This window comes from Bombus pascuorum, chromosome 2, assembly GCF_905332965.1.
Source record: "Bombus pascuorum chromosome 2, iyBomPasc1.1, whole genome shotgun sequence".
Classification (NCBI taxonomy): domain Eukaryota; kingdom Metazoa; phylum Arthropoda; class Insecta; order Hymenoptera; family Apidae; genus Bombus; species Bombus pascuorum.
In genome coordinates this window covers 19,204,481-19,227,370 of record NC_083489.1, presented here as the reverse complement: position 1 = coordinate 19,227,370, position 22,890 = coordinate 19,204,481, and the positions used below count along the sequence as shown (strand labels likewise).

The window sequence follows — 22,890 nt, the reverse complement described above, 5'->3', positions numbered from 1 at the left end:
TCATCGATCGTTTCCGCGTAAATGAATGTCGATTAATGGAAATGCCAGTTTCGATCGTAAAACAAGTTGTTCGAAAAAGAGGAGAAAATAATCTGAAACATCCAATTCGGTTAAATATCGGTTTTATCTGTAGTCCGATCAAACATATACATCACGTGTAAATCCCGAAATGGTATTAATAATTCTAACACAAGTCAATTACGTTTAACACGGAACAGGGTGGAAACGCATTTACCGATCGTTATCAGATGACAATTTATCTACGCGAGTTCGACATTTCAAGTGTATATATATAGTTACGATATTATAGATCTTCGCACACACGTGTGTTCAGCATGTCCCTATCACAGATTGCAGTTCAATTGAAATCCTCGAAACATCTTCGTGCCAGCTGAACAAAAACAAGATTCCAATAAAAGAAATTTTTGCTTCGAACTGTGTGAAACTTGTGTCACGTGACACTGTAGCAAAGTGCTTCTTTTTTTTTATTACAAAACAAGAAGTTTCACCGTGACACGATGGAGTCCTTTTCCGTAGAAGGAAATTGTGAATCGAGCTAGCCAACTGAAAATTCCAACTCGTCGAAAGAGCTTAATAAAGAAAGTTGGTAAAGTCTTCGGGAGGTTTCGGCGTTTTGTCGCGTGGTTAAGTGACGCAAAGGAACTAGGTGTTTGTCGATGGATCCGCAGCATAGCGTTGGCCACCGTCGTTATAGAAGAAATTCCAACGGCGAAGCTCACGCCGGCTGGTTAGAATAAGGGCTCGCATTAACTTCCTGAACTCGGCGAGTATCGCCGGCTTAATGAAATTCTCCGTCTGCTAGGAAGACTCTGGGAACAACTTCGCGTCTTTATCGTGAAAACGGCCGGGGGAAGCTGCCAACTCCATTTAGGGGAGCTGCTATCATTGCGCAGTCCAGATATGCCGGCAGGTCGTTACGCCCCAAGCAGTAAGCATTACTACACAAGTAAAGGGTCGCGTTTGCGATGTTCACGATGTGCGCGCGATCTATCTTGCCCGAGGTGTTTGTATAAAGGTAACTTAACGATAAATATATGCAGACGCGCGTGAAAGGAACGAAACCAGAGAAAGCGATGCGCAGAGTACATCGCGGAATGCAAGAAGCATAGCGAGGCGAACGCGGGCACAGGGCGACAACAGTTTGACACACTTCGTTTGCGCCATCTAGGATTCTCTCGGGCTGAACTTCGTTTGGTTTTAGGTCACACCGAATTTGTCACTTATTTTACAATATATATGATTTGCCTGAAGCGAAATTTTTCCTGCTTTTCTAAAACTTTCTTTAGCATCGTGTCTTTTTCCATTACGAGCACTTCAATAAAGGAACAAACTTAGTCGAAAACGATCAAATGTATAATATTTTTCTGATCAGGCAGCTATCTTAACGCACTGTGGTGTCACGCCTCGATATATCAAAAAGTCCGAATAAAATTGCGTTAGCAGCGTCTCGTTACTAATTCATGTTTACACTCGCTGTGGTATTGGTCGTATCTTGAGAGACAACACAGCCCCAGAGTATGAATTACGATGTTACGAAGGCTGTAAAATGAGAATGTTTGTTGTTATAACAAAGAAAGAGCTTGTAAATAGATCGAATCGGAAATATGTAAAATAGCGTCGTTAACATTCATGGAAATCGTGCGATTTGTACCTAATGGACGTTATAGACGTTTACGGCTGCTTTAATCCATTTCCATTTCGTTCCCTGTTTTACGCTTGGTGCGAGCGAGAATAGGGAAGAGAATACCAGTGAGCATTCCGGTGGTAACGTTCAGGGAAAACAAATCGTGCGTCATGTAGGTGAGAAGTTCAACAGGTTGAGAAATAGAAGACCTTAGATTCAGCTGGTAGTCTGAAAATTGGAGAGAGGGAGAGAGAAATATCTTGCTTTTCTTTTCTTTCTTCCCACTTCTACTTTCACTCATCTTCATTTTCTTAGATTCTTTTCATCCTTATTATTTTACTTTTCGTTTCTTATGTTTCTTTTTTATCTTCGATTCCCTCCTTATCTGCTTTTACATGTGCCAGTTCTTACACATATATATATTTCCTTCTACGTCTTTCTTTAACATCTTTTCTTTGTACTACTCTTGTTTCTTACTTTTTTCCTCACCACCGTTGTTCCTCATATATCTTAATAGTTCTGAAACGATTCCTCTCTAGCACTGGTTATGAGTTACCTAATCTGAAGTTACTTGTCAATTATTTTTCTTATATAAAGAAATGCTTTTTTCTTCTTGTGTGAAGAAATATCTTGCTTTTTTTTATAAAGATACGAAGGTTACCTTGATGTTTTTAATGGCGACTAGAAAGAGTATTTGAACGTTGAATAAAACCTAGTAAGATATATGCGGTTAGAAACCAATAATTATCGACATATATCTTTAAGTGGTCTAATCATCCTTGATACTATACAATCTTCTGTTTGAAAGACTATTCTTCTTCTCCTAACCTCTATTTGTCTCTATATACCTCATATTTCATATAGCCAACCTTGCTCTTCTTGAAATTTCAAAATATTTTCAAAAACACTGGTAACATATTCGCAATACGTTTCTACGAGTGTCCAAATATTAGATTGTCCCAAAAGTTTCCTTCGTTTTATAAGGAAATAATAGATACACAGTAGATGCATTGTTCCAATAGAATGAAATGGATCATACATAATTCAACAAAATAACATAAAACAAAAAATGTTGTGCATCTATTATTTCCTTATAAAACGAAAGAAACTTTTGAGATAAGCTAATACTTTCGTGAGTTACTGTAAGCGACAGTGTTAAATGACTCACCCTATATATATTTTCTCTTAACGTTTGTCTCTTTCTTCGTCTCACGTTTCGTACCACAGTGCTTTTCTCTCTTACTCGACCATGTTATTCAACACTGTTTCTTTTAATATTTTCTTCCCTCCTTGTCCCTTTTCCGAACTGCATCTCCTTTTGCACCAATCTTTCAGCGACCGTAACCCTTCGACAAGTTCGAACAGTTGGGCACCCCCGGGAGTACCTCCTACCGAGGTATTGCCAACCCCTTCGAGTAGCACTCGTAACATCTCACTAATACCTATTATATTAAACTCTCGTTGCGAAAGGGGCCATTCTAAAGGCTTTTGTTAAGTGCAAACGCACAAAGCCAATTTGAAACGGTGCTTTAATCAAAAGTCGTCATAGTAACCGGTAGATCGGCGGTGTGCACGCACCCGATTAAAGCGAAACGATTGGAAGAAAATATTTGTGTCCCCGTGGTGATTTACACTGGCCAATTAAACGATAGGATAGTCCCCAAACCTGACGGGAGAGGAGGCATTAATACCTCGTTCAGGTTGCGTTTAAATGTAATTTTTAGTGCGTTGAAAACGTATCCGTGAGCACTTTCGCTGACTAAATATTTATCCTCCTTTCAGCGTGTCATGCTTTGCGCGCGGTGTTTTTGTTCACGCGAGACTGTTTGCCTTGCGTCGCCGTCGTCGTCGCCATTGTCGACATCGCTTCAGAACAACGACTAGTTTTTCAATGCTAATTGACATAACGACTACTGTTTTCACGGCTGTAGTTACGTAAACTCTAACCTAAATTGAAATACTAGTACGATTGTGTTAACAAGTGTAGCGTTAGGATAATTTAAATAATTGTAGAGATTGCTGACGAAAGTAGACGATATTTACATTGTGTCATTCTAGACATCGATACAATGGAGGAAGTTTATGTACAAAAATGTCGTTTGAGGTTATCTTTCAAATAGTAAACAATCTGATTTCACGCTAGAAATAAACTATTTTCATCGCCACCGTTATTCCTCATATATCTTAATGGCTTTGAAACGAGCACTAATCATGGGTGAGTTACCTAACTTAAAATTACTTGTAAATTATTTTTCTTATACAAAGAAATGCTTTTTTCTTCTTGTGTGAAGAAATATTTTGCTTTTTTTATCAAGATACTAAATTACTAAATATGTCTTTCTATTTCACTCACACTTTGCATTTCTCGCTACGAAGAAACAAATGACAGTAGAATTTTTAAGGTTATATCAGGCTTAGAAATATGACGTGTCAGTGGAATGATCGAAAAAGAGTGCAAATGAGATGTTGCGTTAACGTTGTCCCTTTAATAGGTTAGGTGACTAAGAATGCTTAATGGGGAGTTTTAGCAAAATCGTTCCTTCGTGGAATCCCTTAAAACTCCCCATTAAAATTCAGTTACCAACCTCGGCATCGAGGACGATCAACGATAAACTTGATGTTCCCTAGAAAAGGTTTTAGATTTTTATCGGGGGCGTGCTAGCGGCACAAGAACAATATCATCGAAAGTAAATTCATAGCTCGTGGGAAAGGAATGCACAGATACTGCGAAGAAGGGGAAGAATCCACCGTTGGTTGTGGAGAAACGTGGAAAGGAAAGAGAATAAGAAGAGAAGTAGTAAGTGGTGGGAGTAAGGGTAAAAGAAGCAGACGATGAAAGAAACTAAGAAGCAAAAGAAGTACAAGTAGAAGAAGCAAAAGAGGGAAGAAATAAAGAAAGAGAAGAAGAAGAAGAAGAAGAAATAGCAGTGGCGTCGTGCCAACGATCGATTGCAAGTATATAGCCATGTGGCTTCGGGTTGAACATCGAGGAAGCAACTCGTAGGGAAAGCGTATATATCCGGGATACACGTTCGCGGAGTGGTCGAGAGGGGGTTAATAAAACCTGTCTGCACTCTCTGTATGCACTGCAGATCTAAAGTAAACGTAGTCTATGCCTGTACCACCAGACAAGTTGCGTATCGGCAGTCTTCTCGTTCCTCTTTGCTCTGTCCTTTCCCTTTCCGCTCCTCTCTATCTACTCTTTCCATGATACTCCGTTTTCTCATTTTCTCGAAATTGTTTTCTTCTGTTTATCTTTTCCCCTGTGTACTCTCTTTCTCTCTTTTTCTCTTTCTCTCTCTCTCTCTTTCTCTCTCCCCCCTCTCTCTCTCTTTCTTTTCGTCTATATCCTGTTTTTTTTTTCAACTTCGTTTGGTCGGGCGGGTCATTTTGTCTTCTTCAATCTTTGATTCTTAAACTTCAGTCTTTTTTTGGTTAAAGTAAAATACAAATTTCATGTTTTAACCTTTTGCACATAGTTGGTTCTCCATTATTTTCTTGACCAAATCTAAGTTTATTTTAGCTTAGATATTTTATAGGTTAGATTTAGAATTTATTCTTTTCTTATAATTTTTAATATATTCTTAATCTATAAACTCTGATTTCATCTCTTTTGGTTTTGATATTTCATAAGTTAGACACAAAAAACCTTTTTACACTTATTTAAAGTTCAGTCTGCGCTGTTTTAGTCTTCAACGAGTAATAGATAAAATAACTTCTCAAAAGAAGAGGTTGAAGAATAGTGTTTTCATCATATCAATGGTGATCTAATAGTCTAAAGTCCAAACGGTTATTCTGTTCTTTTGTTTGATTCCTTTTTTTTTTCTCCTATTCTGTGTCGGTAATTCTATTTGCCTTCAGCTTCCTCGAAGGATCAGTTTTCATGTTAGAATATTGAAGCCAATAAAGAAGAGATCGAGGTCGGAACTTCCTGCATTGAATCGTCGAAGGCTTGTACTTAGGCGGTCGCGCGCGCTCGATAAGAAAAATATCAAGTTACATTAAACAGCCATAAATTACTCCCGATCAGTTAGCTACGACTTATCATCATCGATTACAGGTGGATGGATAATATAGGTTGGCCCTGATCGATATAATTAATAATTTTTCACGGATCATAGGGGTGTCTCGAAGCCCTATAATTTATCAAGAAAGAAAATCGTCAGCCCTATAGCGTTGAGATTTTAATTAACATGTTTCAATATTAAATCATGTTGCGGCTGATACACACTGTGTATCGAAATATCGGTCAAAACGGATTTACAGAACGCATAGACACAGATTGTCCATTTCGTTAATGGAATATGTTGATTCGGGATGAGGGCGCCACCTGTGTATCGATAATGTCGATATTTCGAAAACTATTGTTCTCTAAACACGGTTTGATTTTATTACCATATGATCGAACTGTTGTAAGTTAACATTGCTGACGGAACCTGCCACGACGACAAATATGATCTCGATATTCGCGATCGTGTAGACGCGAATCGTTGGAAAATTGGAAGGTTAGAGGTTAAATCCGATTTACAATGATGAGTACTGTGAGGGATATCTTTGATTTAATGGCAGCCATAAATTAAGCTTAGCTTGATTTAAATTCTCGTGATTAAAGGTAACTTAAAACCTCTATTATTTGCCTTCAACACGCTTGTATGTATAGGGTGTTCTATAAAGCTTTTCTTAAAAAAGATATAATTCGTAGCGTCAGTTATGTGGAATAACAGAAAATGTTTCAAGTAGATATTATTAAATTTGGCAACATCTATCTAAGTGAAGCGAACTGAATACAGCGCTTCATTTAGAAAAATAACAAAAACTTTTAGCAGTAGTACCAAAAGAATATTCTTACACCGCATAATTAATTTTCTCATTTTATTAAACTGAAAAAAATGTTAAATTAATATTTACCTTGGTTTCTGAGAGAACAGTTCGCATGGCCCACCCTGTATATAATGTATACGTATCGAAAACTTTATGCTAAATTATGGCGAAACGTGGGGGAGAGGGGAGAGGGCAGAGGGGGAAGCACGTGGTGAAAATTTTGTGCTGCTCGACGTTGCGTTCTCGAGAATGTCTCGCAGCGTAATTTTATAATAGCTAGCTGAGGGGAGAAACAGCGAAGAGAGAGTCCCGTTTCTAGCCCGTCTGTGCCTTGTCTCCGACAGGTTTCTGACCCGAACCTGATCCGAAGTTGGCCCGAACTTGGCTAGTCTCTATCCTTAACCCAAGTTCGCATCCAACAAGCCTCAACTTACCTTTTGCCGTACACGTCTTCTCGGTCAGTTAACTCAATTACCCGGTACCCGCCGTAACGAAATATTCCTTGAAAATAATATCCCTTTTATCCGAAGTGATCCGCGATCGAATTACTATCGTATACGTTGCCAGTGCTAGGTTATTGTTTCACCAATTTTTAAATTCTGAGTTCGTCAAGAAATACATCTTCACATGTGTCTCAAAAGTGTTACGACTCAAAATACTTCAATTCTGTGTTAGAGTAATGGAGAATTACAAAAATAATATTTGATCATTGTTTCGTAGAATTCATATTTTTCTTACCAACATCGTGATTTATTGCAAATCATCTTTATAAGCTTCCAAATAGCTTTTGGTTTTCCTGGAAACCCTATTTGAATTGTTACTTTTAAAATGTGCGTGCAACATAAAACAGTGTTAATTGAAAATAGACGAATAGCAAATATTTGTAGCGTTCACGCAGTGAATCATTTATCGGAAATAACATTCCCAAAGGTAAATGTTTCTACAATTATTTATTCTTTGATATTAGAACGAATTGTAAATAATTCTAGCCAAGTCTGTCTGTTTGCTTTTAATCGAAACGCATTTTTATATCGACCGAATGGTACATTCACATGCGCGTCAGATCCATTGAAAATATATATTTTCAAGTATACGTTTGAATCGCTGAAACAGCACGGACAAAAGAAGCTTAAGTGATTTTCGTCTGGGTAAATCGCGCGAGTGCGCTACTTGTCTTGTAAATGCTGCATAAAGCTGTAAGAAGATGGATTCTGAAGTAACGCGTTTTTGAGCTTTAAACGCGATGGCAACGCCAGCGCGTTATGCAACGGCCCTCGTATTATGTATAGGCCTGATTCTCGTTCAACTTTCGTCTAACTCCCTGAGCAGCTGGTAAATCGAGGCGGGAACGCATATAATGCCTCGCGAAAAGGGCTATTCGTTCGTCGGTCTACGTATATATCCCTCCCCTCCGTAAAAATGCGAACGACGATTTAATAAAACGTGTCGGTGGCCACAGAAAAAGTTAAGTAAAATGCAATGGATTTTTTTATACCTGGTAAAGCTTGCATGTATCGATTCGTATGTTGCTCACACCACGCTTCGCGGTTTTACAAACTAACGGCCGAACCTACACCGCTCCATGAGAGTTTTAATGCTACGTGTAGCGCAGCACGATTTGACGTGCTTCAGTCACCGGAGTAATTACGCATGTGTGCATGAGAATCGTGACAGCGTTGGTGACATTGTACGACGAACGTTTCAGAACGTAATGATGCATTTCCACTGGACGAGCGAGACCATGAGAGAATATAGGTTAGTGGAAGCATATTCCTAACCTACTTCAGTTGTACATCTTCCTGTGTCTTGGTTATGCAGATATCCCATGGAGATTATTCGACCTGAAGTTATAAATCATTAGATAATGTTCGTCTAGGGACTGTTTTATCGATTGAATTATTAATCAGTATTATTATGTTCATGATGCATCGAGAGGTTTACAAGGAAAGCATATTTTGATTACACAATCACCTTTCGATAATAGTTCTGTGAACAATGAATGTAACATCGGTAAACATTCTCAGTTCAAACGCAATTTCCAGTCAAGATTCAGCGAAAGCCAACGCTGGTGAGACATTCACTCATGATGCCCACACCGGCGAGCATAAATGATTGCGAGCAAATGTTTGCACTTGCAATTGCTTATCCAATAGAGAGGCACCGTCGGCGACGAATCGAATGAAACGATCCGCAAATGGTTTGCCGTTCCCTCCGTAGGGATTGTAGAGGTCTCTCGTAAAATGTGCCACAAATGAAATGGTCCCCGCCCATTTTTACAAAGATTTATGACTCAGTCGATAATCATTTGCAGGAATGCTCGTGCAAAGAGAAATGCCATTAGATTATATTTCTTCAGAATGTCAGATTTTATCCTTCGAATAATTGAGAGATCCATTTAATACAAGAAAAGCGTATGTAAACAGCATTCACAGGTACACAAGAACCTGTTTCACGGTTAAAATTAAATTTGTCTTGTTGGTGTAATTATTAAAAGGTACTGTTACGCACAGCGAGTGTGTATACTTTATTGGCGCGTGCTACGCGCTGAAACCGGTTAAACCGTATCAGCTTTCCGGCCATCAATGAAATATATCAACCTCCTAGCTAAATGTGGGTCATTGCACGAATAATTCTTTTGTTTTTCTCCGATATAAGCAAAATGAAAATATGGTTCGTTTACATACGAAAAAAATGGAAATTTTCTTCTTGAATTTCTATCGTTTTATCGTCAGGTAGATCGTTAATAATCCATGTCAAACAATCATTCGTTTTACGGATAGCGGGTTCTCTCCCGAGTTGAGAGAATCGAATTTCGAAATCCTCAGTATCCGGCAACTTTGACCGATAAAACTTTCCGAACTAAACTCACGTAGCGCGCAACTGTACCGCCATACCCTTTTATCGTTTCCTCTCTTACTACGTGTACCGGAAACGTAGGAACCGGTCGTATCAACTTCTCCGAGTAAACTACGAAAAAATTTCTGTATTCCAAAATTTCTCGTAAAGACCGGAAATTCATTCGACGCGTTAACCATTTTCACAGAGAATGGAAATTATGTTTCCCATCAATTAAGGTTATTCGTACAGGCAATCTGAAAACATATTTCCAATCGTAAAATACGCTACCATATATAAACAATAGAAAATAATATTAAATATTATTAAATATTAATTTAGTGAAATATATCTAATATGGCTGACGGAAATGACATTTCCTACTATGACACTTACTGCTCCTAGTTCTAAGTTATAGTATCAGAAAAGATAAACTGATTTAATTAAAATAAATATATGTCGCATTTAATACGCTTTGTATCGAAACTGGTGCCCTTTCAGAAAAATTTAAAATATGCTTACGAAAGTTAGGTTAAGACCTCATTAGTCGAGGCAAGACTGGTCAACTGTAAGCCAAACTATAAAGATACTGTCCGGTTCGAAAGTTCAGAGCTGGGTCGTTCGATCGGTGTCGCGATCAATTTTTTCGTCGGCCTATAAATAAACGAGGTAATCTGGCGTGACCCTGTTAAAAGGCTCCTTGTGCGTAACGAGGCGCTTTTACGTCAACTTCTCCAATCAGTGTCGCATTTTCGTGTCGATGGGAAGAGAATTACGACATAGTGATCCTATGCCTTCTTGGACACGTACCGTAACATATACGGCCGAATAAACCGTTGTAGTAGACTCCATAATATAACATGGTTCTAAATTAAAGCATTTAAATAACGATACCGGTTGACGCAATAACGTCCCTGACTGCACATAGTATTGTACCTTTTTCATTCGCTGGAAAGAGGTTAAGATACATACATACAGTGCTGGACAAAAGTATTGGCACAGCAAGATTGTTATGATACAAATGCTTATAACTATTAAACAAATTGATTTAAACAAAAAACTTTTTGACGTATTTATTTATTATCTATCCTAGTTTATTACATAACAAGAGCAACAATATAAATAAAATAATACGCAAAATAATAACAAAAATATATTTTTTGAACATTTTATGGGTGGACAAAAGTATTGGCACAGTAGAATATTTACGCTTATAACTAATTACATAATAAACTTCTAATATTTTGTTGGCAGTCCTTTTCTTTTAAGGACTTCCTTTAATCTTCTGGGCATCGAGTGGACTAATTTTTTAGTGAATTCAGGTACAATATTGCTCCATTCCTGCAGAAGAACTTTCTTCAGTTCAGACTTGCTTGTGATATTATGTTTCCTAATTCTTTTTTCCAATTCGTTCCACACGTGCTCAATGGGATTCATATCGGGACTTTGAGGTGGTGTGTTTAATGTGTGGGCAGTATTATATATTATCCACTGACGAACAATATACGCCATATGTTTAGGATCTCGATCCTGCTGAAAATAGAAATCCCTGGGGAGGTTTAATTTTTGAGTACTTTTCAAAAGATTTTGCTTGAGTATATTTAAATATACATATTTATCCATTATCTCATCAATGAATATAAGTTCTCCTACACCCGATGATGCCATACATCCCCACACCATTAAACCACCACCCCCATGTTTCATGGTGGCTTGCAGATTCAGTTCGTCCATCTCTGTGTTGGGTTTTCGCCATACTAATATTCTGCCGTCAGATTTAAAAATATTAAACTTACTTTCATCTGAAAACATGATCTTTTCCCAAAAATCAGTATCTTTCGTAACAAACTCTTTCGCGAATTCCACTCTTTTCTTTTGGTTTATTTTACTGATGTAGGGCTTTCTTCGTGCTGCACGGGCAGAATAACCGGCATCCTTCAATACCCTACGTACAGTTTTGGTACTTACTTCTTTTTCACACTCAGCTTTTAACATCGAAGCAATTTCAGTCGAATTAGTTTTTGGATCCTTCTTTACAATATTTACGATTTTCCTTTTTTCTCGAATTGTTACCTTAGAAGGGCGACCACTCCTAATTTGATTCTCTAGATTTTCTTCACTTTTAAAGCGTTTTATGACTGAACGCACAGTAAAACGACTTCTGTTTATGATTTGTGCAATTTCGTTGTAAGATTTATTCATCTTATATAAATTTAATATTAAAGAATTAGGAAACATAATATCACAAGCAAGTCTGAACTGAAGAAAGTTCTTCTGCAGGAATGGAGCAATATTGTACCTGAATTCACTAAAAAATTAGTCCACTCGATGCCCAGAAGATTAAAGGAAGTCCTTAAAAGAAAAGGACTGCCAACAAAATATTAGAAGTTTATTATGTAATTAGTTATAAGCGTAAATATTCTACTGTGCCAATACTTTTGTCCACCCATAAAATGTTCAAAAAATATATTTTTGTTATTATTTTGCGTATTATTTTATTTATATTGTTGCTCTTGTTATGTAATAAACTAGGATAGATAATAAATAAATACGTCAAAAAGTTTTTTGTTTAAATCAATTTGTTTAATAGTTATAAGCATTTGTATCATAACAATCTTGCTGTGCCAATACTTTTGTCCAGCACTGTATATATTCTTCAAATTCGACTGCAACTTTGAATTCGAAGATCCAACTGAAGATTTGGATTTGGTCAATTTGTTCACTGGACTATAGAAATATGTGAACTCAGATGATGTAGTGTGTGAAATGATAGGTTAGAATTAGAATGTGAAATCAGTAAATATAATACTTACTATTATACATACAGTGACTGCTCACCTTTCTGTTAATGAATATTCCTATCTATTTTTATCTCCTGGAAATATCTTCAATGGAGAGGAACTTATACATGATACAGTGATACATATGTATGTATTTCTTTCATTTTAGTTGCCCAGAGTCTGTCTCTCCACATTCAATTGTTTTTATATAGAGTATCGATTTCAGAACGCCGAGTATATCTCGAGTTGGGTGTCAGGTATCATTGTTTCACTCCCCTCTATCTATTTCTGTCCATTTCACACCAAGATAGAATAAAATTCTTGATATAGACTCTCTTATTAATAGTCAGGCTTGGTTGAATCTTGCTGCCAATTAGGAAGGCACTGAAGTACTTATTATATCTTATTAGGAAATATTTGACTGTGTATTAGTGCAATAAATTGTTAGCACTCCTTTAAATTCAAATAAGCGTATATTTCTCAGAGTTGCTCGCATCTTGTTGCTAATTAGGAAGACATTAAAATACATATTTATGTATCTTCTTAAAGAATATTCTACTTACTACTTTAACTTATATTTTTATACTTATACTTTTAACGAAAAATCCAATTTCTATGTCATCAATTTCATATTCGGATTCTATGTAATCAAATACGTGTCGATTAGTGGCGAGGTGTCCTAAACTAGCCTATATTATCAAAACCATCCCTTTGGTCAATAAGCTACCATAAGCAACTATGCAGTGGTTAAATAACGGTCATTATCGATCACCGTCTCCGAAATTGTTCCTGTCAACGACCTTAACTACCATGAACGTATTTGAGGAGAGGGAGAGCTTCTCTTTCAGTTCCAGCTATTTCTGTGACAATGTCCATCTCGAATCAGCGGTGGAAAATAACCTATCATCCAACGGACTTCCCTTCGGCAATAACTTCCTGGGGTACACTCTATCGTGATGAAATTGGAACTTAGAAAAATTTCTACATTCGGGGAAACAATCCTACTGTGAGAGAAATCTCACATAAGTGAAATTGCTTGTGCAATTCTGCAATAAAAAGACACAAGGATACCAAGGAAGGATTACAATGGTAACAAAAGTAGCACACTGCGATCAAATATGAGATACCGACAGTAAGGAAAAAGACCAAAAGGGAAACTATAATACTTAAAAAGATGCAGTGAGTGGAAACCAACAATTGCAGCAATAAAGAAACAAACTGTGACAGTAAAGGTAATGTTAGTCTGTCCTCAAATAAAAATATTTAAATCTCCAAGATATCTTGAGATTTGAAGAAACTTCGGTATTAAAGTATAAAGTTACCAATGACAAAATGTAATAAGATGTACATAAATTATACGCGAACGCCAGTCTGTAATAGATTTCAAGATATAGTGAAATCTTCGAATTAAAGAACCAAGTAGTGGTGCCGATTGATGAGGCTTGCGTAATGATACGTCTCATGAAATAAAGATAGGATAATAAAATTCCACTTGTCACGTACAATGAATGACGACAGGCTTCCTGTTCCCTGAGTATTCCGTGAGATCATTACACAAATTAAAATACTGCCTGTGCCTCAGCTTCGTTTGCTTCCTCTTCTCTCATCTTTTCTTTTCACAGGATCTATGTTTTTCAAATTCCTAATACTTTCAGACAAGTTGAAATCATGAAAGACAAACGTAACAATCACGTAAGAGAAAAGTAACAATTTTCCTCTGAACGTTCGCTTCTCAATTAACTCTCATCACAATGGTTTAGCGACGAAAAAAGAAACGTCTGTAACATCTGGACCGATTTACAGAAACGAAGGTAAAAGAACAACGAGTGTTGATAGGGAAGAACGAGTGATAGAGAAAGCGAGTGAGCCGGACGAAAAGAGAGAAAGGATGCTTTGTTTTCCGCGGCGCGATTACGATGATTCTTGCGGCGCGGTGCTTTAAAATCATTTCGCGAAAGTTTACAAAGGAGAGTTTAAATTGAAGTGAGTTTAATTTTATTACTCAGACGAGCTTCGTGCCATTGTGTATCGCGCGTCCGTTGCGGCGCCTTTGTTTTTCAAAAGAAGCGACGCCTTTTGCCATAGTATCCCCCACCTTCTCCTTCATCTCCTCCCGCCTCAGTTCCCTTCCTCTTCCTTTGCTAAAGGGAAATAATTCGTTGCGAAAGTAAATGTACCGTGAATTCATTAGAGCGCAGTTGCAATGGCGCAGTTAATTATTTCCAGGTGTAATTAATTATCTCCACCTGGTGTATCACTCGACGGAAAAACGAAATTATCAACGTATTTCTGATATTGTCATTCGTTCTGGCCTGATGTAACTACCACTACTTAACTATCTTTTAATTGGCTGAAAGAATGCATACGTACCTGATTTAAACAGCATAAGCGATAGGTTATGTGAAGTGCAAGTAAAACAAGAACGCACTGCGAACTTTAGGTTGATTCATATGTCATCTTCTATATTGCAAAATATTTTATGTTATGAACGAGGAAGTTATAACGAGAACATTTTTTGCAACTGTAACAAATGAATAAAGGATTCTCGTTATAACTTCCGATATATTGTTTAACGATAATTCGTACGATAATAAGTGTCGTTATTTCGATATATTATGTGTAATGTATAAATTGATTTCATATTTCCACATATAGGGGATTTTGTCAATAAAAGAAGATTTTCGTTCATGGTAATTGTGCAATCTAACGATTCTTCCCAATTTTGAATATGTATTTGACTCACGTCCTTTTTTACGAAATAAGGAGAAATTGTAAAAACTTTCCAATATTAGAAACTATAATCAAACAACCAAAATTGGGAAAATTCAGTAAACTTCAATTAATTATTTAACTCATTTTCTAGTTAAAACTGCGTCCGGTATTTTCTTCTCTTCGGCTTTTTTCTCTATTTCTTTTTAATATTGTATCGATCGTTGACGGGTAGATTTGTGTCGGTCAACCGCACGAAATTTTTTTAGGATACAGTTTTCACACTTCGATAGATAGAAGCTGCACTCCACCCCCGTCTTGTTTAATTAATAGAGAACGTAGTAGATGGCTCTAGGCTTCGTCAAATCTCGTTCGATATAACCCTATCGATCGCGGTCGAAGTGCTAAGCGCTATTCCTAACCTAATTCGTCTAATGTCACGGACATAGAGGGCCGTTAAGGTGTCACACTTTTTCCGCCCAACGTCTCTCTCGATTTCTCTAGTTTTTCCTGTCTGTGTGCTTTTTTCCACACGCAAAACTGGGCGTGGCACCAGATAGCATAAAGTTCTACAAAGGTTCGTGCGCGGACCACGCCGACGTTATCTTTCTGTTCTTTCCTAGTTAACTGCTTTAGATCGGTAGCAGCGCGGAACACGTTTCGTCTACTGTGAAATTGTATCACGTAATTACTACGACAAACGTTTCGGACAATTTGTTTGTACCCGTGTCTGAGATAATTGGAGCGTTAGCGCTCAAGTATTATCTCATGACAGTTCGCCAGGTAAATCAAAGTAATAAATGCGGCGTTTTCATCCGCGTTAATTTACGAGTGGCATTCGCAGGCTAGTGATATTTTCAATTTGCAGGTTTGTAGAGATGATTTGTGCACTAGATGCAACTTACGTCACTATGATTAAATAACCCCTAAAAAATTCCAATTAAATTTGATATTTAAATCAAACCTCATTGCTGCTATTAACCTTGCTGCGTTCATCCAGACATTTTTAACTCAATTATATTTTTATAATATTACAAATATGTGAAATTTAAGCAGAATATCAACAAATTTTTATTGCTATGAATGATTTAGTTTTTGTTTTGTTATATATCATTTTAAATGTTTTAAGACATCATAAATGCTTTTTGTTTATTAAAACGGAAGCGAGATTGAAAATTTGTAAAAAGATCGCAGCAAAACTAAAATAAGGATGAAATGATAAAACATTTTTATTTTGACGTATGTTACACTTGGATGAAAATAATAGAGGAGATTTGAAATGCGTGGCTTGCAATTTCTGGGATGTACGCAATATTCATGGAATAAAAAGTACGTATTTCGAATACCAGTTGATCGTTTGCAGACTCACTGTACAAACAACTGCGCGAACTGCAAACAAGTTCGTAGACCGCGAAAACACGAAGCAAGCTAGTATTTCGGATTTATTTTCGTACAAGCAATGATAACAAACTGATGAAATTCATCGAACGTAGTTACATTTTTCGCGATGTTTTCTTGGAAATTTTCTCCGTTCTCTCGGTCGTCTTGAAATAAGATGAAAGAAATTTACATAATAATTTAAAAAAATACTGGCAAAAGTAAGCAGCAGAAAGTCGGAGAATGATTTTACTTTCCAAGTTGTAACGTCGGTGGCCGGTGAAAAATTAGAGATCAACGTCTGATAAAACAAGACGTCAAACGAATTTCCACGTAATTTTATATTTCCCCGCGAAAGTAATCCGCCGTTCGATCCACCTGAGCTACCTCCATTAAGTTTTCTTCCCACATTAATTCACATCTGAATTTATCCCCGCTGCAACGCCGTGTCCGCGTTAAGCGGTCAAGAGTGGGGGAGAAAACGCTGGGGGAAAAAATACCTAGAGCGGTTCGACCTAATTATCCGAGGTAAGATAATAGAGTGACTTCCATTACGAAGGAAATTTTGTCTGGTAGCATCTGGAAGGAAAAATTTTTATTATGCCCCAGGGATAATCTTCCACGGGTAGCACGAGTCCCGGTATGCATTGCAAATACAACGGAGAACGAAGGAGATGGCATAGTTAAAAAACGGACGTTAACCGTGCAGAGAGAGAGAAAGAGAGAGAAGAACGTTAACTGTAGATAAAATAAGAGAGAGATGAGGCCAGCAACGACGAAGATGAAAATAAGTGGAGATGAAATGATAACGAAAATGAAAACGGTTACGTCTTCATGAATATCCGTAGTTGCGGAAGTTTATGTTAGAGAAAGCGAAATTGCCAATTAGCAGGATTCGTGTTTGTTTCACGAAATGGCAATCTGTCGTTTCTAGGGAATTTCAATCTAAAATACGACACTATGGTATTACTGTAGAGGCGCGGAGTTCGTAAGCTGTTTACCACTCGAGTTTCACCAACTTTTGTCCTATCGTTGATATGCGTACGTTTCTTTCCCCCCCCCCCCCGTTTGTTTTTTCGTAATAATTTCGGAAATATAATATTTTCCATCTGCGCGGTTTTGTTTGCCAGAGGACACTTCTGTACATTTCTGTAAGCGAGGGAGAAAGTTTTTTAATCTTGGATTCAAAGAGTATAGTTCCTTAGTTAATCAGTCCGGCTTCACGTTCTTTTTTTCTCTTCTTTATTTTCCCTCTTTTTTCTTTTCTTTTTTTGAAAAACCGGTCGAGACTTCTAAATAGATGGTAATCTGTGCGAGGAAGTCGAGAAGTGAACAGGGATAAGGAAGAAGTTCGTAGCCCAATTGGAAGTTTTTAGGAGACTGTATTACTAAGTTGTTCTGCGTTATCGTGGAGCAGAAAGAAATTTCTACCACAATAGAAATCTATATACACAACTTTTAATGGTAAGCTCTTTTTTATCAACCAAGAGCGCCACCAAGATTTTATAACTAACAACCTCTAGCATAACTTTATAGTTGAAAAGGAGAGATAAAAGAAGAGGACGAATAAATCAAAACGAAATAATGTATAGAAAGAACAGTCCTGAAAAATTTCTTTACAAACACTCGGTTTAACATTAATGGCGCATTCTCGAAAAGCACTTACTTTATGTATGTAGTATATATGTATATATCGGCATATATCTCGCGCTTGCATTCTTTCAAACAAAAATTCCCAAGGCGCTCGTGTTGCACGGGTATAAAGCAACGATCGCGTGTAAACGCTTCGATCTCACGAGAGAACAACCTGTTACGACTAACAAAGTAGAATTGGAAAATTTCTCGCCCACCAGCCGGATCCTGACTGAGAACCGTCTGCCAGCTCGTCTTTGTCCGCCCTACGGACGAGGAACAAGAGGACTCTCGCTCCCTCGTGCGATAATGCTTCCCGGGAGACAAGCTCGTAAAGGCAGATAATTGCACGTGAAAGTGAACGCTGCTAATCCCCGCGGTGCATTGACTGTGTATATGTATGTGTGCGCCCCGCGCGCGCTCGTTGCGTTGCAAAGCTGAATTCCTCGCGTGACTCGACTACTTGGCCTGCTCGTCCCGATTCTGACCAGCTGGTCGGTGCCAGCGTGTAGCACGTGCATTATATATATAGAAGGCGAGTGTCATCGTGTGCGTTTGGGTCTGGCACGTCTCGCAATCACTGTGCAAAAAGCGCCGGCTATTGGAAGAGAGCACAGTTATCACGATAATTGCGAGTAACGACATTACCGGCTAGTTACTGTCTACGATCGTTTCTGCTTAGGTGTCACAAAGAACATACAACACTGATTTCCTAACTCGTCATGGGACCAGCCTTTATGTGGTCAGTTATTAAGAAAAGTATATTTTTAAGAAATTCATAGCTTCCTTCTTCTCCATTGGGTGGTTGGACGTACAATTACTTTATACATTTGGCTACAATAATTAATTACTAACAGAGTAATAGTCATAAACCAGTTAATATGGTGCTACCATACTTAAGACAGAAAGAGTCCAGTATAACCCCCATGTTTTGGACCTCGAATAATATACGACGAGATAAGGCAGGAAAAATTTGTTTAAGTGTTATCATTCTCTCTGGCTTGAATCCATTCCAGGGTATCTGGTGTGTCCGTCGTGCCAAAATGCGTTCCTTCCACGCCATTATTTTTGACGATATCGGCCGTTTTTAACGGGAATCCGTCTTCTCGTGCATCTGCTACCACCATCGGTTCGCGTGTGGTCGTTTCTCTCTCTCTCTCTCTCTCTCGCGCTCGCTCGCTCGCTAGCTCGCTCTCTTTTTTATTTGAACTTCTCATGTATTTTCGTCGGACCGGACTGTCGGGGTAGTTTTTCATGCGAACTGAAATTAGTCTTCCTATGAGAAATTGAGGTTTTATCGACGATCGACCTAGGAGTATCTTGCGAATCTTCGTGGATAAGCAATTGTGCGTTCGTACGGTTTAAACGATCTACGTGTCTGCGTTTTTACGAGGATGTGTAAAGCGTGCTTTTGTTCCACAGCAATTCCAAAGGACGTTCTTCCAGGATGCGGTTTTCATCGCCGTTTTTATTCGAGAAACATGCGCGGCACACTAAACAGCCGGTTTGCTCGGTGCAAAAGCTGTCATATATGGCTACACGAATTAGACGGTTTGTTATATCTCCGGGTGGTTTTTCTTTGTTCGAACGAATATGTATTCCATGACAAACTACATTTAGTGTATTCAATTCATTATATAAAATTCGAACAGACTTAATCTCCACTATTAATTAATCTTTAAAAAATGTTACTCTTTTCCAATTTTCCTGTTATTAATATAATAAAATATATATATATATATATATATATAATCGTTGATCCTTACAGTGAAGAATACATTTCAGCGGCATACATAACCTAAAAAAGCAAAATTCAATAATATAAATTGACCAAAAAAGAAATGTTCAATTGAAACAATGTTAATTCTTGAATATTTAGTCAGGAAATTATTTCGAGACGTTAATCATATCATATTTCTCCAAACAGGAAACGTGATTATACCATCTTCTTTATGGTTCAACCATAGATCCAATTATTAACCGTACGTTATTATCACATACATATATCGACTTTTTATTGATCGAGGATAAGACCCGATCTCTCGAAAGCATTCGTTCTATGAAATTCTATGTTCGCATCGACAAGCCTCGGTTATGCTATGTGAACTGATCAACACAGGTTCAGAGCAATGAGAAACACAGACTGATAGAGGGTGAGGGAAACGTAGATGCGCAAACTAACGAACGCCGCGTGTACTTGCCAAACGAAACCAACTAGCCGCTAAATCACAGCCGGTAAGTCGTGTTACTGTTCCAAGCGAAACGCCGATTTTCAAAGGGCGACGTGTATTTTTTTTTCATACTTCAAAAAAATAAATCGACATTTCAATATGAACGACCGTTCTCGGACGATTTTTTGTAGTCAAAAAGCATTAAATCGTATATATATATATTTTTTTTTTTTTTGAAGCTGTTTTCCATGTACATGAATCTTTCGACTTTAATTTACGAATGAAATTTGTAAAAGACGAAATGAATTAACGTAACAATGACGTATGAACAAGAGAGACGGATAAATGTAGATTTTAGTTTCTACGGGAAAGTTTTACTGGTTTTCCCCTACGTTTTCGTTTACAAATAAAGGAAAGAGGAAAGCCGGAGCTTCGATTAATTCATTTAATTCTACTTTTGACCGTAGTAAATTTTAATTAAGTTTTTCACGCCTCGACGAATTCCCAGTCTATGCGGACGAATTTCGAGGTTTTCGTTTTATTTTGATTTAAGTCGTGAACAATCATGGAGAGTAATTGTAAAAGTTGAACAAATCGCATACTATACCGAAACTGACGTCAAGCAATTCTTTCCCCTAGTAAGTAATGGCATCGGTTCTATATGAATCACGTGATCAAGAATGTAGCGCGGAGCGCCATTTGGTATATCGCTGCTTTACGCTAATTGTAAGACTGTTTCGCGAAACAAAATTCCATCGAATTCCGATATCCGACTACTCTCGAACCATGTTTCAAATCGAGACCTCGAGATTTCAGAATACATATCTTGCGAAATATAACTTCCAGTCGTAACTCACCTATAATACTAAGCCAGAATTAAATTATCTTAATCTTATTAATAATACAATAATGCAACATTACATTTAATAATTATAACGATTAATAATGTAACTGTTCCCGATTTTAATTATTCTACTCCAGTCCTTTTTTTACAAAATAAAAAGGATTAAAAATTTGATATCTTTTTGATGGAATGATATTTTCGTTTATTCAAACATATTTAAATAAATTTAATGAAATTTAACTCGAATCTGATTCAAATGTAACAGAATCAAACCTAACCTTTTTGATAAATTTTTCGGCTCCCTCAATTTCTTTTAATGATTGTTGAGAATTGTGGATCTTAATCGCCGAAATAAAAGTAAAGGGACACTAAGATTACACTTAGAATTTATATTAAAATAGTTTTAGATTTGTTTAATAAATGATTTGCAAGATCTTCGTCGATATACATTTGCACGCGTCTCAGCACTCTCTTTGTCTCACCATCTTCTATACCACACCGCTAACGGAACAGTTGCAATCATCTATTTTTCAAGACGCTATGCACACACATACTTCCATACACTCATATTTACATACGTGTGTCACTATTACGCGACTAATGTTGTCTAGCACACAAAATTATACATATCTCAATAATGATAAAATAAAGCTTCAAAAGAAAAGGCTCGAGTCAAATAGTCAAAACCAAGAAACCAAGTAACTAAATAGCGTAATTACATTTAATAATTAATCAATATATTTTTTTACTGAGTATCAGTATCGAATTAAACTTCTTCTTCTGAAATATTTATACAAATCATATTTGTAAGTACAGCATCATTGATAGATATATAATTTCTGATCAGCCGCATGTGCAATTTCTCATGAAATATATAATCTTCATGTATCTGTTGCATGAGTTGAAACAGAATACACATTGTTTAAACCTATGTGTGAATTCTGGAAGTTTTATGTTGAAAGCTCTTCGTAAATAGCTGAAAAGACAAATCCTGTATGATCCAATCGCAAAATCGGATCATCGTGTGCCATTATATGAAAAAGTTGGGACGCAACACGAAGCCCTCCGGTCCATTGGGACATACGCGTTGAGATATATATTTTGTTATTTCTACAAATATTTATCATGTGTACTCACATAGGATCGCATGTATACGTTTGTATGGAACAAAGACATAAATACCAGAATAGATAGGGGCAGATTTCCGGAAGTAATTGTGCTTCGTATGAATCGAGAATGTTCGGTGATTTCGCGTATTTTTGTCGAATCTTTCAATTGGGGGCAAACAAAAGTTCCTCGTAAATAATACGAACAATTGTGAGAGCAGTTTCATTTGGAAGCGTTTTAGCACGAAAATTTGAAGAACTTATAATCACATATTCGTGTTATAAAAATTTAATCATCATAATTTTTCTTAAAATAAGGAAGATAATTTATCGTCGAATTCAATATATACAATTAATTGTATGAATAGTTCTTGTACGATTGCGAAATTTCTGCTCGAATTAGTACAATACAATTTTGAAATTGTTAACGTTCAAACGAAATTAATTTCACATAGTATTATAATATATATATTTTCGAGTTATATTTTATAGCTAAAGTTGATGTGGTTGACAGAGTTCGCTAAACAACGTCATATTTGTTGGACGTAAATTAGTACATATTTGATGGAATGAAATTTCATCGAGATTTACTTTATCGACAGAGATCTTTGAACTCCATTGTTTAATACGATAATGATTTCCTGTGCTTACATGTGAGCGAATGTAATCCACGCAACACGTTAATCATCGATTACCAGCTTAAATCCTGTATTATGCACTGTTTTGTATCCCTGGAATTATTATATCCCTGGAATTTTCCTCGTTCGGGTTATATTATCCTGTATTGCAAATGGAAACATTTGGGAAAATGAAAATTGTATGTGTGTTAAATGCGCCGCATGGTTGGTGACCCGCTGTAGGGCTACTACAATAAGAGAGCAACTCCACTTTTTAGTAATTTCAGTAAATCAACATTGCGCTAAATACGTACATTTTTTAATTTCTTTTAAACTGTACCAATATAATCATG

The 22,890-nt window shown here is 37.0% G+C and overlaps 1 protein-coding gene and 1 long non-coding RNA gene across 2 annotated transcripts in view; one reads left to right on the top strand and one right to left on the bottom strand.

Moving 5' to 3' along the window:
* The window catches only part of LOC132916873 (uncharacterized), a 122,133-nt gene that overhangs the window by 89,185 nt on the left and 10,058 nt on the right, over positions 1 to 22,890 (top strand). The window lies entirely within an intron of this gene.
* LOC132916862 (uncharacterized) lies at positions 17,445 to 20,905 on the bottom strand. Its single transcript, XR_009660220.1, has 2 exons — positions 19,801 to 20,905; positions 17,445 to 19,597 (listed from the first exon to the last, which is right to left on the bottom strand). It is a non-coding gene; the product is annotated as an uncharacterized LOC132916862 (long non-coding RNA).